Source organism: Lepisosteus platostomus, chromosome 10 (assembly GCF_059453375.1).
Source record: "Lepisosteus platostomus isolate fLepPlt1 chromosome 10, fLepPlt1.hap1, whole genome shotgun sequence".
Classification (NCBI taxonomy): Eukaryota; Metazoa; Chordata; class Actinopteri; order Semionotiformes; family Lepisosteidae; genus Lepisosteus; species Lepisosteus platostomus.
The window spans coordinates 14,432,100-14,448,402 of NC_142620.1; the positions used below are offsets into that span (position 1 = coordinate 14,432,100).

The window sequence follows — 16,303 nt, forward strand, 5'->3', positions numbered from 1 at the left end:
TTGTGAACATTATCCACTGATTGTGGCTTAAAAACTTAACGGATGCAAGTTTGTGTGTCAAGAGGCATACAAAAGGGAGAATCTTGATATATAAAAACCTTAGCATTTGTAAACACTATCTACTGCTAATTAATATTTCATAATAAGATCAATTGATTCCACCTTAGATTGCAACCCTAAAAAAGAGGCTATATTATTCTGTTTCTTACCTGCTAGATATAATGTAAAATGTAATAATAAGAAGCCAGAAATTTGAAATATACAAGTTAAAATGTACATATTTGGGTAACATTCTGTAGTGCTGCATCCATTTCCTCCACAAAAGCCTGGAGTCAATGTTTGCATAGGGACTTCAAGGTACACTGATGCTTTTGATATAAATGACAGCAGTTCAGTCCCCTCTGTGACAGGATTCAGACAATGCTGCTGTACAATTCTCAGAGGCATAACAAAGGGAACAGTCCTATTATGTACACTACACATGTCTGTTAAGTCCTGGAAAGACCTGGTAGTCATGTGTACAACAGTATGTGTTGTGGTGCATAAGCCACACCTTTAGTATCTAAGCATATTGTATGCTTCTGTAAAGTCCTTAAGCTTTCAAGTCTGTTGTACACATTCTCAATTTTGTCACACTGTCTATGTTATAGACAGGAGCCTAGAAATTGCTGTAAATGCTTACGAGGTAGGTGAATTGTTTTTTATCATTACTTTGAAAGACATTATAGATGTATTTTTCAATAGACACTTCTTTAACTGCACAGATATTTATATACTGTATATGCAGTACACACATTATCATGTGTGATTAATTTGGATGTACAGTATAAACATACCGTACAAGCAGACACAGACGTACAACATTTTATGCATTTCTGTGCTCTTGGATATGAAACACATTACCACTATTTCAGGGTGGTGTTTACAGAATGCAAATGCTTACAAATAATGCAAAAGGCCATAAAACACCAGATCCAGTACCTTTGAGATTCTTGTTTTGTAAGACTGATGAGGAAAATAAAATGGAGGTTGATCTTGACTTACACAAAAACTGCTGTGACTCAAATTGTCTGAAAATGCCCTGACTGCTTTCTTAAAGAGGTCAAAATATTTTTGCTTTGTAGACTGTCCTGGAAAATGTTGGATGAATATGCACAATGTACATGGTGGACCTCATTCTGTTTTAGTAAAAGCCACAGTTGTCTTAAATTTCATCAAGAGAAGTCTCACATCATGATTATTTGATACCTAGTTTTTATTCCAGTTTCCCTCCAGGCTTTGCAGATATATGTAGCATTGAGATATAGCTTAATAAAGGTTGCCACAACCAGACATGCCTTTATGGCCCTCCAATGCCTTGCATTTTGCATTTGTTATGGTAGTCATTGGGAATTTGAGGTTTACATATATAATTTGATGCGACTGCTCGAATTTATACATGTGATATTGAATTGCCTGCATTTGATAGAAGTCATCAGTCTACTCCATGATTTTCTGCCACTCTACAGCTAGCTTTATTTATTAGGTAATTTTACATTTATATTGTTTTGAACTTGTTGTAAACAGAAGTCATCTCTTGCACAGCTAAGTGTGTAAGAAACACAGTGTTAGATTATTTCATTTGATATCTCATGAAATCTTTAATAGCCCTTCAATAGTTTAACATAATTATTACATTTGAGAGACTTTTATATTCTTAAGACCCATCATAAATGATTCGTCCGTCTTTTTCATGTTGTGTCTTTGTAGTTTTAACTCTAGATATAATTTACCTTAATACCCATTGTTATGAATTTCAATAAATCCCATTAATACTGGGTATTTGCTTTTCTTTTGAAAACATCACTTTCCCCAGTGACTGATGTTACAAGAGCCCATTAAATTAGAAAATGTCCTAAATCATATTAAATGCCCTAGGTGCTTCTCATTTGCAAAAACCTTCTAAAGTTTTTATCCCCTTATAAAATCTCTATCTAAAATACAACCGATTTTATGACCACTTTTCATATTTATTGCAGGTGTTATGAAAATGGAACAGAGCATAATAAAGGAGTGGAAAATTTTACGTGTCTGCCAAGATTCCACTCGTTTTTAAAAAATCAACCTGGACCACTTCCTCAATGAAGGCAAGACGCCTGTTGGGTGAGTCTTAATACAGTATCTTTTTAAAGCAGCTTTCACATTCAGTCAGTTGCCTGCTTCTGCAGCATAGCTGTGTACGATGCTGTTGATGAGCCTGCAGTTTCACCTTAGTTGTCTCATTAAGCTTGTTAAGAACCCCTCTCGTAAATTCTGAAATTTTGTCAGTAGATTATGTTGCTCCCTCCTCTTCTCCAGCTCTGGCAGTGAATGCCCTGGGGAGGAGAGTGACAGGCCGTCCAGACACAGTGGCCAGGTCTTTCCTTCCCTCCCTCTTAATGTTCCACTTTCCTTTAGCTTATTCAGCTGCTGTCATTCACTAGCCACTCAGTGATCTGCATTCCATTAAGTCCAGACTGGTGACAGGCTACCAAATCTTCTACAGATGCCTTTTGTTATATTTCTCTTTTCCCCCCATTATTCCATTAAAAAAACTTACATACATTTATTTTCAACTGCAGAAGCCTGACTCGAAAAAAAAAAAGGTATTAGTACCTTTATGTACATCTCAATTATTCCATTCTTTGCTTGCAAAAAAATATAACTTGTTACTTTTGTTGTTGTTTTTTACTTTATTAAATGGTTATTCAACACACAATCTGAAAAGTTTAGATTTCCTTAAGGAACCTTGAAAATAACTTCCAGGTTATTTGCTCCTTTCAGACTCTCTGATGTCCCTGGTTACTGTTTCCTAGGCAACCAGAAGTCTGGTGAAGGGAATACAGGTACACACAACAACAAGTACAATAACTTTGTAAATTTAATTAATTTGCACTACCTTCAAATTTAACATAGAACAACTAAGTATTGTTTGCTAAAAGCATTGGAGTTTTAGTAATTAAAAAATACCATCATTACATTTTAATATAAGAACAAAATATTTAACAGTTTTATTTTACTTAAATGAAAAGAAGGTTTTGTCACTTTCACTATTTAAGATGATACCGTAGATTGATTGTACCTGTATTGCCTGTACATGCATGTTCATTACAGTTTAAGATGTGATGCTAATGAGAAACGAAAGTTTCTTACTAAGATAAATTCCCAAGAAAGGGGATAAACAGGCAAGAATGAAAAAGAAGCATGCAACGTGATGTATAAAACCATAGAAATTACTTGCAATATTGTTTTCCCATGAGATTTCCAGTGGAACACCACTTGTATGAAGACACTAGATCCTTTTAACCTCATGTTGTGTGTGACATTTCCCAAATTTACTGAAATAACAATGGTTGATTCAATTTAATAAGCTCGCAACTTTATGCCAAAACCACCATTAAATAAATATAGAGTGAGGCACACTAGGGGACTAGTGGCAGTCGTAATAATCACTGACGCCAGAAACCAGTTTGATATATTCATCCATTGGTGGGAAAGGAGGAGCTTGATTGCACAGACTTTAATACAGAGGACTCTTTTGCCCCACAATGTTATCCATGACTAAGGTTTTATGTATATTCAGATTACTTTAACTTCTTAAGTACTTATAGATGGAAAACAATTTCCCTTAATGCACAGCAACCGATCAATAGATGTAAATGCTAGGATTAATTTAGTAAGAGATCCCCACCCATAATTCCACTTTAAAATAATGGGGAAATGTGTTTTTATTTCAGCAGTTTGCAGTTAGCACTACTGTGTAGACATTTATTAAATTAATTTCATTTACTGAAATTGCTTTCTAAATATTTTAATGGGAAGAATGTAAATGCTGTGTCATGTCACATAATACAGAGCCTTGCCTTGCTAATTTTTTTTATTTTTCATAGCTCTTAACATTTACACCATACCAAACTAAAACAGAATTCCTATTAACTACCGATGTTAAAAGATTCATCAGAATTTCAGTGTTGTCTCTCACTGAAATTAAATGTTCCTTATTGAAGCATTCATTTTTTTTATCCTTTGCCAGAACCCGGAATATGTTACAACGGCATTATTGTTTTTGTCCAATAGCAGTCGTGGAAAGTAGATATGAGGTAATGGAGTGGAAAATGATGAAGAGTGTGGATACTGCCTCAAAATTTCTCTCATACGTTTGATTTTACAATCACCTGTGGTTTTACAACATAAAAAGAACAAAGTGGAGAGCTCTGCTTCCTTGCATTCAAAAATCTAGCCATGTTTTTTTTTTTCCTTTAGTATGACATACTTTTACTTCTTCGATAAAATTGACTTTGTCCTGTGGAATAATTTTGGAGTGCATCTACATATTATGTGTGCAGGTCTGCCTCCTCTGGAATTTGATCATGGCCACTTACAGGCAAGTCTAGTATAAGAACCACAAAGCACCACTCCTTAGACAATGAAGAATTATGTTCGTTTTCTTTGAAATCCTGCAGTGGGAGAATTTAATGCTGTCTATGTTCCAAAGGGGGTAGCAAGACCTCGTGTAACAGGCTTGGTACCAATAAGTCATGTTACATCAGGTCTCAGTAAGGAAGGTAACTAATTACCTTCCAATAAGAAGAGCATGTTTGTGCCTCCTTCCCTGATGTTCTCAACTGGTTGTGTGACTATGCTTGCAAATAACTGCATCCTCAACATAACTGTAGTGTTGATGTAGAGCATGAACTCTCTAAATGCTTTTCCTTTTGTAACTAAACATTGATTCACTTTTAAGAAATGCATGCAAGTAATAATAATAAATGTATTTTCCTTCTAGCAATTTTAACATTAGAGCTTAGAAACATAGACCACTTGCCTTTAAATTAGACATCCAGGAAACACAATAGGCAGAGCACAGGAAAACAGTGGTCCAACAGAATTTCTAGATGCCCGAAAAACTATCACATTTAATGGCAAAACTGAGGAACTCCTGAGTCTGAGAAAGCTGATATAACATAGAAAGCTTGTTAATATGCTGGCATGCAGTGTTTTATACCTCAAACATACAGATTTCACCCTTGCAGAAAATAACTCTCTCCAGTTTAATTACAAAAACCTCAATTACAATTAATCTTCTTTTGTAACAAACCCCTGCTTCACCCAGCCTGCTTAAGTTTGATTGATATAGTTTCACAAAAGTGCCGACATCCTTGTGTGTTTTAATCGACGAGCAACAGTTGAGAGATTGGCAAGTGACAGAGACAAAAGCTTTCAGTCAACAAGCAGCTTAAGATCTATTATTACGGAGTGTACATTGTGTCCTAGACCTGGTAAACACATCTTCATTGATCCACTGAAAGATAGAAATATTTTCTCTTGTGCAGCTCAATCAAGAACCTTTCACAAAGGCAAAGTGCAAACAATATTGAAAAAAGCAGAATGAGACTGACATCCTAGTCAAACAGTAAATAATGGTGTGGTCCAGCTAAGCTATCTATAACCTCAGTAACTGCTGTCAGCCAAGATAAAATGTGTAACGTGTCTATTGCAACCTTTATGAAGATCAAAAAAGGTGATGTAGTTTATTCCTCTTAATGTCAAACTCAGTTTAGTATTTTCAAAAGGTGTCTTGAGTAAACTAATGCTAAGCAGACTTTTAGCAAGTTTACATTTGATATATAACAGATGACCAACTCTACAAGGCTTTGCTGTGAATTAGAAGGAATCGTTTAAAAAATGTTCATAAACCTATTCCTCCAGGACTGTAAAAAAAATGAAGTAAATCTTATTTAAATTAATGATTAACAGCTTGGGGTGGCACAGTGGTGCAGAGCTAGCCACTGCTTACTCACAGCACTGGGGCCCTGGATTCAATTACAGACCTGGGGTGCCATCTGTGTGGAGTTAGCATGTTCTCAGCCATGTTCGTGTGGATTTGCTCCAGGTACTCTGAATTCCTCCCACATAACAAAATACTGGTAGGTTATTTGGCTTCTTGGAAGATTGGCCCTAGTGTAAAAGTATGTGTTTGTGTCTTTGTCTGTGTGGCGGCCCTGTGATGAATTGGCATACCATCCATGGTGTACCTTGCCTTGTGCTTGTTGTTTGTTGGGATTATTTGAATTAGATATCCACAGACCCTGATCTGGCATTACAAGATTCCCTTTTGTCATATTTATTTCAATTTAGAATTAATGCTATTTATTTCTGGAGAACGTCTTACACCAGAGGGTGACATCTGCAACAGGCAAGGTGCAAGGTTTCCTGTTTCATAGGCACAACAGAAGAATGAGGACATGAAGACAGGCTCCTCTGACCCCCCATCTTTTGACACACTACAAACTCTTCAGCAAGGAGCAGAGGAGATCTGTTCCTTCGCTGAAATCACCATCACTTGCTGGCACACAGGGTGTTAAAGGGGTCACAGGGGCCACTGTTTTGCTGGAGGTTGAAAACTGTTGGCTGAACCCTCAACCCAGCCCATGCAGCACTGAGCCAATTGCGTACTGCCACTTGGGGAATACCTGTCACACTCACTTAGTGCCCAACCTGTACTTTGAGTCATTTGGGAATCTTCGCAATCTTATGTCTATTGCCTCTACAATGTACCAAAGCAGGGTTGTTCTTAAGACATCACAATTCACACAGGGATTACGGATATTCTCATTTTATTCTTACTTAAAACTAATTACAAGTAATTCACTTGCAGAAATTGGTATTAATTTCCTCAGCAAGAGATAAAAGATCTAGAAAACCTGCTAAGCTAAAGCCTGTAGGGACTAGAGAACAGGTTTCCCCAGAGTTTTAGGGAATAAAACTGACAATAAAACAATTAAAAATAATTGAGTATATTTAATGTTTGGATACATGTAATTTTCTTGAAAATGTGCAGATAACGTATTTTTTAAATTCAAAATATTCAAAGCAGATTGTTGTAGTCTGGACTAAACTTGTTCATACTTGGTGTACGACTTCAATGAGCTTTTCTTTCTTTGCAAAAAGTACACAGGAAAAAGTTGGCTTTTCCTTTGCTTGATTACTCTATCAAGCTCATTGCTACAATTTAAATAAAACCCTTTTTTAATGCAGTGAGTAATTAACCCTCCCTGTGAGATACTGATTGGTGGCTTTTGAAGGAACCTTGTTAATACCCGTTACCTGTTAATACGAGAAACATATGTGAAAATAGATACACCTAGTTTGATTGAATAATTGACGCAGAAGGAGTGAGATTCCACATAAGGGAGAATAAAAGATAGGATAGGCTCTGTGTAGAATTGGCCACTCCCCTGGACTAATGAGAACATGTATAAGAACAGCCATTAGGTAAAGGGTTTCAGTCTGTAGCTAGGCACCATTCTGAGAGTGAAGAGAATAGTGTGGATGGGGTCGTGTGTACGTCCTAGCTATGCTGTCAGCAGGCAGATGTGCAGTCTCAGAGGAGAGAGGGATGTGAAAGAGAGAGATCAATAAACTGGCTGTTACTGTGCCAGGGGCAAGTGGTGATTAACGAAAACAGAGCTCTCCCTGGCCAAATAGGATCAGCCGTATAGTTAGAGATGAAAATAGGGAGTTTTTGTACCGTGTGCAAAGATTGTGTTTTAGGGGAAGGCAACAAGGCTTGAAAGAGCATTGACTGAGTTATTGATTAGATTAGTGGAATAAAATGAATAAGTGTAATTAAGGAATTGAAGAATTGTAACTGAGCAACTGAATTGTAAATTGGGAAGAATACTCCAATGCCTGATTTGATTAGATAACAGAAATTAGTGAAGATGAGAGGAACAAATCTGAGTATGCGAAACCTTTGAGAGATGAACAATGAAATGGAAGAGTTCTGTCAATGAGATTGAATGACAGACCACAAAAAACACGGAAAATTAAGGTGACAAACTGACATTACTATGATTAATATGCCAGCACTGTTACACTCCCAACTGTCTATAGGCCCTACAGTGAAAGTACTGCACTCAAATTTCTTTAAAGATGTACTGTACTGTAAATCTAGAAATATAGTTATGATATTTTCACATTGTGATAGAGATAATATTGTTTTATCCTCACCATCATGTACCTTTGATTTAATTAAAAAACTGTTATGGTTCAACGGTGCTAATTGCGGTTGTAAAAGCATGTGGGAGAAATAAAAATTGAAATGGGAAACCATTACTATATGCGGCTTAAGATCATTTCTATGTAATGTTGTATTGACATTTTCTGGTAAAGCAAAAGCTATAACTCTAAAATGATTTCAAACAAGACGTGCCTTACGTACTGCAAGATTGATTGCTTCATTTGTTCTAGTTGAAAAAAATTTCTTTTTTTTCCACCTACCCAACATATACTGTAGATATTGTATATATTCCCTGTTTTACTTGACAGTGCAGTGCAATGCAGTTTAGGCAGCAGACAGACAGCACAATAACTCTTGGAAGAGCACACATATATACTGACAGATATAATGACATTTGCTACTGTATGATGACTTGACATGAAGCATGAATACTTTAATGAACACATTAATAGAGTAAAGCTTAGATTAACATCATTTGGACATTGCTGAAGTGCCATTAGTAGGACCAAGAGTGTGAATTACAATCCATACAATGTCAAACTGTTAATTCATTTTGCTTGGCTTTTGTTTTGTTTTTTTCCTTTTTTCATTTAGAAGCCTGTAGATTTTTTTCTTTTGTAAATTTGGACTCCTTGGTCTGTGCTTTAATTGTGCCCCAGGTTGTAACTCATTTTCATCTCTGAATGGGTGGTAAAAACAAGCACAGCAGGTAATTCGCACTATATTAAAAACTGTTGGTGCAACAAGAAGGCTAATCAGCAAAAGCTTCTACTGGCAAATTATCAGCTGTAAATTAAATCCTGAGCCATAGTAATAATCTCTTACCAGTCTACAGAAAATAACAATGTTTGTGTACATCTGTGTGTATCAGTACCTGATTTCCGCAAAACTAGAGAAGCCTGCATCTGGAAAAGCTTTTGTTTCATATTGATGTGGTAATATTTTATTTTTATCATAGCAGTTCTTTCTCCATTTTTTAAAATTTTTCTTAATTCTTCTTATTTTTACTGTTGTGAAGAAACATGATCATCATAATTTCTCAGCTTCACTGGTTTTATAATATCCTTTGACAGATTAAAATGAAAGAATATTAATTCATAACTACACTTCTTCCAAATGTATGCTTTGAAAGACCAATGTTGTTCTTTAAAGTAGTCTCACAGTTTCTTTCTATTGCACTGTCTTGATTGCAACAGCAAAACATGCCTTCACAAGGTATCTTTTGGATTCATAGAGGTGAATTTTCTATCCAATCACTTAAAAAGAGTGCATCTTAAACATTTTTCAAGAAAAGCAAAGGATGGTGTACATTGCAATGGATTTTGATCCTCATTTATTTAATACTTCCATGTTAGTTCTTAAAGAGATAGCATTAGTCCTATTTTTGATTTAACATCGTGTTATCGCAAATATACAGAAACCGAATATTAGCATAATCATCAGTTCCCTTAGCGCCAGGATGACAGTAATGGGGGAAAAAAACAGTTGTTGCCAGTAACTAAAATCTAATAAAACAACACAAGTTGGGTAGGGCAGTCTTAGTCTTTTTACTATTGCTCCCAATGATAGCTTTAAAACTGCTATCTGAAAAGGTTTTAAAATCTGGCTGATTCTATTTCCAAAACTATGTGAATTACAAGTTGTCTGTTTTGTGTGTGTTTTTTAAGTTTCTATGCATTTTTATGCACTAAGGCTAACATAACTGCGGTACCTTTCATTTTCCAGTACCCCTTGAATACAAGCCGATTATGGATAACAACCACATTACAGGGAGATACATCAAAGAGCTAGCTTAGTGCACAGTGGGGGGCCACTTTTTCAAGTTTAAAATTCTAACAATTTTAACAGCTTACATTTGAAACGTTATGTGCTAAATGTGTCACATTTAAAGTGTTTTCTGGTACGTAAAAGAGCCATTTGACTCTAGACCTGTTCATGCTATGTATATATAATAGCTTTAATAAGACATCAGGTTTGCTGAAAGACTGGGTAACCTCAGAAGATGGGTCATCTCTCAGCAGATGTGGTATACTATTGTAGGACTAATATTTTGAGGAAAATACAATTTGTATTGGCTCCTTTGAGGGCAATGGTTTTGGTAGGATTTGGTAGCAGATTACCATGCCAGATGTAGCTTTGCAAGTATTTTTTTTCTCTAATATTGTTTTTATTATTTCAGTGAGAGTAGTATTAGTTGATTATTTGTGAAATTAAACTATTTCTCGTATTATAGTTTATACTAGTTATATAAAGCTTTTAATATGATTGGCAATATTGTAATGTGAATTAGAAAATGTGTTGTATAGAAGGTTTAAATAATTTTAAAAATCACTTGTTTTAGACAAACCCATTCTTATATAAGGAAACACGAAAATGCACCAAAGTTTATCATTTTTCTGCACAGTTGGCATTTCTATCCACATCTGAAAAATGGCTTTTGTCTGAATTGCCCTGAACGAATTATTAAAGTATTAAAAGGTATATCTGTATTGTCTAATCCAGTATATAAATTATATACAGTACTGTGACCACAATTTGCTCAGGTGCAAAGGTCTCTTTCAAAGTGTGCCACAGTGTAATTGGTATGCACCAATTGATATTGATGAGTCCTGTACCATTGAAGAAGTGTGCTGAGAGAGATCTATTGTACTAAGGTAAATGACTGTCATATGTACCCATTAAGAAGAACATTTATTGTGTGAACAATCAATGGTTTATGTACCTTCATGGAAATCCACACACATCCAGTTTACAGAAATGTACTGTATATTTAACAGTAAACTAGAACAATGTCAGAGTTAAAAACTGATTTTGTCAATTTGATTTTGAGACACGTTCCTGTTTAAACGTGTTAATATTGAATGTTGAAACAATTTTGTGGATATCAGAGCAGTCTCGACATTTTCAAAAACCTACTATAAGGTAATCAGTATTTGGAAGTCTGGAAAAAATACAATTTAACAGCCTGAGTACAGCCCAACATTGTACAGCATTCTTTCTTCAAGCTTTTTGTTTGAATTAAAAGGAATTGGCACACTGAGATGGCATCACACTGACAAAAAGGGACCTAGAAAGTTTCTTGATGGAATACAAGACAGAAATAAAGTTATTACTGTCAACTCAGAGTCTACAAAGTCCATACACTGAAAGCTGATTCCACCAAACTATGAATATTAGCAGAAGAAAAACTGGCTTTGTCATTTGTAAAGGTACAATATAATGATATTGACATTAACAATGTCAAGAAGAGTCTTTGTGATAAAAGCACGAGCAAGGTAAAATGTCCAGACATGTATTTCCATAAAGTCTGATTTTAGTCCTTAACCATTCAAGTCGATGTAGTGTCTTGCCAATCCCAAGTTCAGAAAACTTGTGAAGTACTTGTTCCATCCCAAGCCACCAGTTACAGTGCTGTTTTCTATAATCTGCTGTCTTGATCTGACAACAGGTGATAATACAGGATAATAATGTACAGAGCTACACTTAATTTTACATACAACTTTTTAAAATACACATACTGTATGTTTGCATAGTCATGAAAATATTTTAGAAACACATACATGTATCTACAGTACATATGTCGTCCGTGTAGAGTCAACAAGGTTAAAATCTGGTGATACTTTGGACTATTGAATGATATGGAAAGTTTTTTTCAATGTCCATTACCATGTAAGGATAGATATTTCAATGCTGAAGGATTAAATAGTAACATTGACATTGGTGCTACTGAAGCAAAAGGTGGTTACACAGGTCTCAAACATTAGTCAAACATTTGTGAGAGTGAGATTAATGACCTCCACACTAACAAACACATACACATTTATTGTAGTGCAACCAAAATGGTGTAATGGTGTCTTTTCATCAGTAAACAACACCCTTTGTCAATATTAAAGGAACCATCATGCGTATTGATATGCCAACAGCACTCATGCAGCCCTGTCAGGCTGAATCATGGTAATGCCATTATAGGGGTACCTGTTTAAGACACTGAAGATAATTGCATTTATGGGCATCTCATGAGTTATCAGCCTTTGTCATGGTATGTGGAGGCAAGCCTTCAGGTGATCTCTACTGCATTGTTGCAGGCATTCACAAAGGTCTGGGGTCAATCAGGGGGCTTCTTGTCAGTTTTTAGTGCTGCTAGATATTAATAATGGTGAATAGTTGGGTACTGAATGCCAAATTGACTTCACATTGTAATATTCCTGACAGCAACATTCCCGGACAATGTTTCCTTGTCACTCTCACCAAGCTATGACATAATTGCCATCTTATTAAAAACAAGCCAGTATCATTTTTGCATGCGCACACTTACAAACATGTATTTCTTACTATGTATATGTCTGAACAGTATTTTGTTATTTCAAATTTTGCAAGTATGTGCAAAAAGGGGACATGCTCTAGTATTTTTTGTCATATGATAACATCTCTAACTCAAATGTCCCAGGCTAATAATGGATTATTGATTACAATAATTAAAAATGTGCCTTTATTATCATTTATATTTGTATTTATTTACAAAGTAAATGTATTTGCTTAGGAGCTCTTATTTACTGAGAAATAGTTACATGTATACATGTGATACATATGGTTTAGAATAGTGTAATCTAAGTAAGGCAAAATGCTTGTAGATAATTATACAATGGTAATGGATATTTCCATCAACTTCTCCTTCTATGATGATTTTTAAAGCTATCTTGACACTATCTTGAAATGCACGGTATATACATGATAGACTTGTTTTCTATCTTATTACATCAAATCTTGCAGTAATCTCAATTTATATTAGTATTATTTATAAAGAACTGTCTAATTTTCACCCAGCCAAACTGAAAATTAAAAAAGGCTGGTCAAACCAGTTCAGAGAGTGGAAAAGGACATGTATTCATCTAGGAAAAAGGAACAGTAAAGTTCAAAGAGCTTTCAGAGTTTGTAGTTCTATTGATGAGCTTCAGTTTTCTTTTTTATGGAAAAAGATGGCTCCAGCAACCAATTAATCTGTGACAGAGAAAAAAAAATAAGTGTGTAACATACATTTCAGAAGGCAACAGCATTGGAGAAGAAAATTGCTTCTGCGTTAAAAAGATAAAATTTTTCTGAAAAAAAAATAGATAAAGTGGATTAACCACTACTTAAACAGTACAGTATGTTTCTAATGATTTTAAAGTAGGGAAATACAACATAATGTTTTGTATAAACAAAAAGAGCCATCTGAGTAATGTCCCCAGAAATCACAACCTATGTGGTATTGAACTTCAAAATAATATTCAGAATTTAGTATTCAACCAATTGCTTTGCTTGCCTCCTCTATGACAGTAAATTACATTTTAACAAGTAAAGAGTATCAGTTAATTCAATTAAGAGAAGTTCTATATTAGAAAAGACAAGCTTTTTATTTAAAACTCTTAAAACATGAAATGGTAATAAACAATCTTTATCTGCCATGTTTATCTGGACAAACTAATTTAAAAATTAAATTAAAAAAATAAATTTCTAATGTTGTTATTCTCAATACTTTTAACCCTGGAATTAACTCCACAATCATTGACCTATAATTCTAATATCATTTTAGGACTGTCTAATATCAAGTTAGGACACACAAACGTGCATATCTGGCAATATAATTATCATAATGTTTGGCATTATTTACAGGGGTAAAAATAATCTTCAAAGTATTCAGATTAATTAACCTGCAACCTTTAAACAATTGTTAATTAATTTATTTCTCATTCTTAACAAAAGGTAATGCTCAATCTTGCTGAAAATGCATTTTCACACTATAAAAGAAAAAGGGGACATGTCCACGTGTCCAAGAATTAAATTTTTAATAGATTACAGATCACACAATCTGTTCTTTTAAATATTATTATATGTCACACGTTTTAGGTAACAGCTGTGAAATGTTTTGACAAAACCATCTTTTCAGAACAAGAAAGTAAACATAAGCAGTTGTGTTGTGTTGGATCTACGTATCAAATGGTTCTAACGGTTGTGAGTACCTCATTTCTACAAAACAACTGAAACTCTCAAGACTAATCATGTGAACCCCTTCAACAGCAGATCCATTCACCCAAAAATGTGGAAAACATTAATATTTCTAATGTTTTAATTGACATAAAGCACTCCTAGGTCTGATGTAACAATGCTTTTCATCACTTCAGTTTCTGAAGGCACCACTATATTCACAGCTGTTCAGAATTTTTAATCATTTAACACCAGAGAATAGTATGTCTAAGTGAAAATGGGAAGGTGTGACGAGCAAGTGCAGCACTGCAGACAGAGTGATGTAAAGAGGCTCGCGTGTGATCGCGGAGCTGCCTCGCTCTGACTGTGACAGGATATTTGATGAGGATGACACATTGATGACCCCAAACAGAGAAGCAATACAGTTTCAAAAGGTAAATCTGTATCTGAGAGGGTTACAAGCAAGAGGGGGCCACTCGATCCTTTGGGCAAAACTATCTTGTTAAATATCAAAAAACATTACTGACCCAAAAATGTTTGTACAGTGCTACAATGAGTCATGACTCTAGAACTCTATATACAGTATACACTATCTTAAATTCTTCATAGACTTACCACTATGATCCACTGGAGTACAGTATTTTTATTCAAACTTGGTTGTGTTAATTCGCATGGCAGTGTATACGAGGCAGTTTATAATTCTACATGACTGATAAATCTAATTCGATTGAAGTATTGATGTCTTGGCTTTACTTAAAGAACACACCACACTGATTATACATAAAAACAAGCTGCAGCATTCAAGATGTTTTTTTTTTTTAGTTAGTGGTACTAACAGTACATAGATATATAACATAGATCATAAATATGGTGGAAATCTCAAAATCAAACATCAACACATTGAATGTTGAAAGTGTTTTTTTTTGCATTCATTATTGTCTACATTGATAAAAGGTAAAATATTCTATGATACTGTGATTATACTGGACACGGATGAAATTATTCTGATCTAGGACACGGATCACATAGAAAATGAGCAGCTGCATCCTAATACCATTAATACATAAATCATACATGCATAATAGTATCGTGTATTCCTTATTTGTAGCAATATTGTTGAAATTATATATAAACGTGTAATCTTTTGTCCATAACACTGCAATGCTGAAATACTGTATGTGATGCTAAATCCAGTGCTTTTTGAAACACAGGTCTCTAATTAACATGGAGGAAAATGATGTGTAAGAGCTATACTGTATGTGTAAATGCATCACAGCACCTGTTAGTACAAAGGACAGCATATGATAATCAGGACTGTAATTTATGCAGTTCAACATCCACCTTTGAGATGGTGCCCATCCCTTTGCTTTTCTTTAACCCCCCCCAAAAAAAAAATCTACGGTAATTTAAGGCTTACAACAGTTACAAGAAATCGGGATTTGCCATTTCTTAAGAGTTGGCAGGTGATAAACCAGATTCCCATATGCAGTTCTGTTCAGATAACATTAAACACACAGCTTAGCCTTTGACTAAATCCACTGCCAATCCACTCTTATGGACTCTGCCAAATTCTTCTAAATAATGAGAGAGAGGTGTTTGAATATACCTTTGGGCTGTACTGCTACATGAAAAAGGCTTTTAAAAGACTAGGAAATAACACTTGGGTTTGGAAATCACAGCTTTTCTCACTCTTTCATTACAGTGTAGATGACATTATGTGATTGGGTTATGGAGATTTTCAGGAGGCTTAAGCATTTGTCTGAGATTAATTAACAGTATTTAAGGATCTATTAAAATACCAATGCTTGGCTGATTCTCCCTGACCTCTCACATTCTCTCGTTCCCATCCACTGATGCTTATTATAATGGTTTAATTGCAGGTAAACTGCCCACAGTAACAACAATCTTAATTAGGAATGCAAAGGCTTCTGCAAGCCAAATTATCCAGAATAAAACTACAGTATCAAATACGAAATAGCAATTACTAATACTGGCACTAGTATATTTTATGGCAAAGGTGAATCCCACTGTTGTCTGCCTTCTAGAAAAAGATTATTTTTGCAGTACAGAGAACAGTGATTTTGATACAGAATTTGATAAATAGGCATAGCTCGATCCCGTGGAAAACAAGATTGTTAATGCTGTTTAAACACTTACTGTACAAGGTCTTTAACGATCATAACGTGTCCCATTGTCATTATAGAAAAAAATATTATTAGAACAAAAACTTCACTTCAAAATATGAATGTATACATATATCCTTCATCCTTTTTTTTTCTCCAGGAGCTTACGTATCCC

At 34.9% G+C, this 16,303-nt stretch overlaps 1 long non-coding RNA gene across 2 annotated transcripts in view; it reads left to right on the plus strand.

Annotated features, from left to right (window-relative positions):
• The first annotated feature begins 548 nt into the window (after positions 1–548).
• LOC148653393 (uncharacterized) overlaps positions 549–16,303 on the plus strand; it is a 43,860-nt gene continuing 28,105 nt past the window's right edge. The window contains exons 1-3 of one of the 2 annotated variants that reach the window (XR_015941654.1): positions 549–685; positions 2,019–2,142; positions 2,803–2,864. This is a non-coding gene — a long non-coding RNA (uncharacterized LOC148653393). The remainder of the gene's footprint in view (positions 686–2,018; positions 2,143–2,802; positions 2,865–16,303) is intronic. The other variant, XR_015941653.1, reaches the window with a different exon arrangement.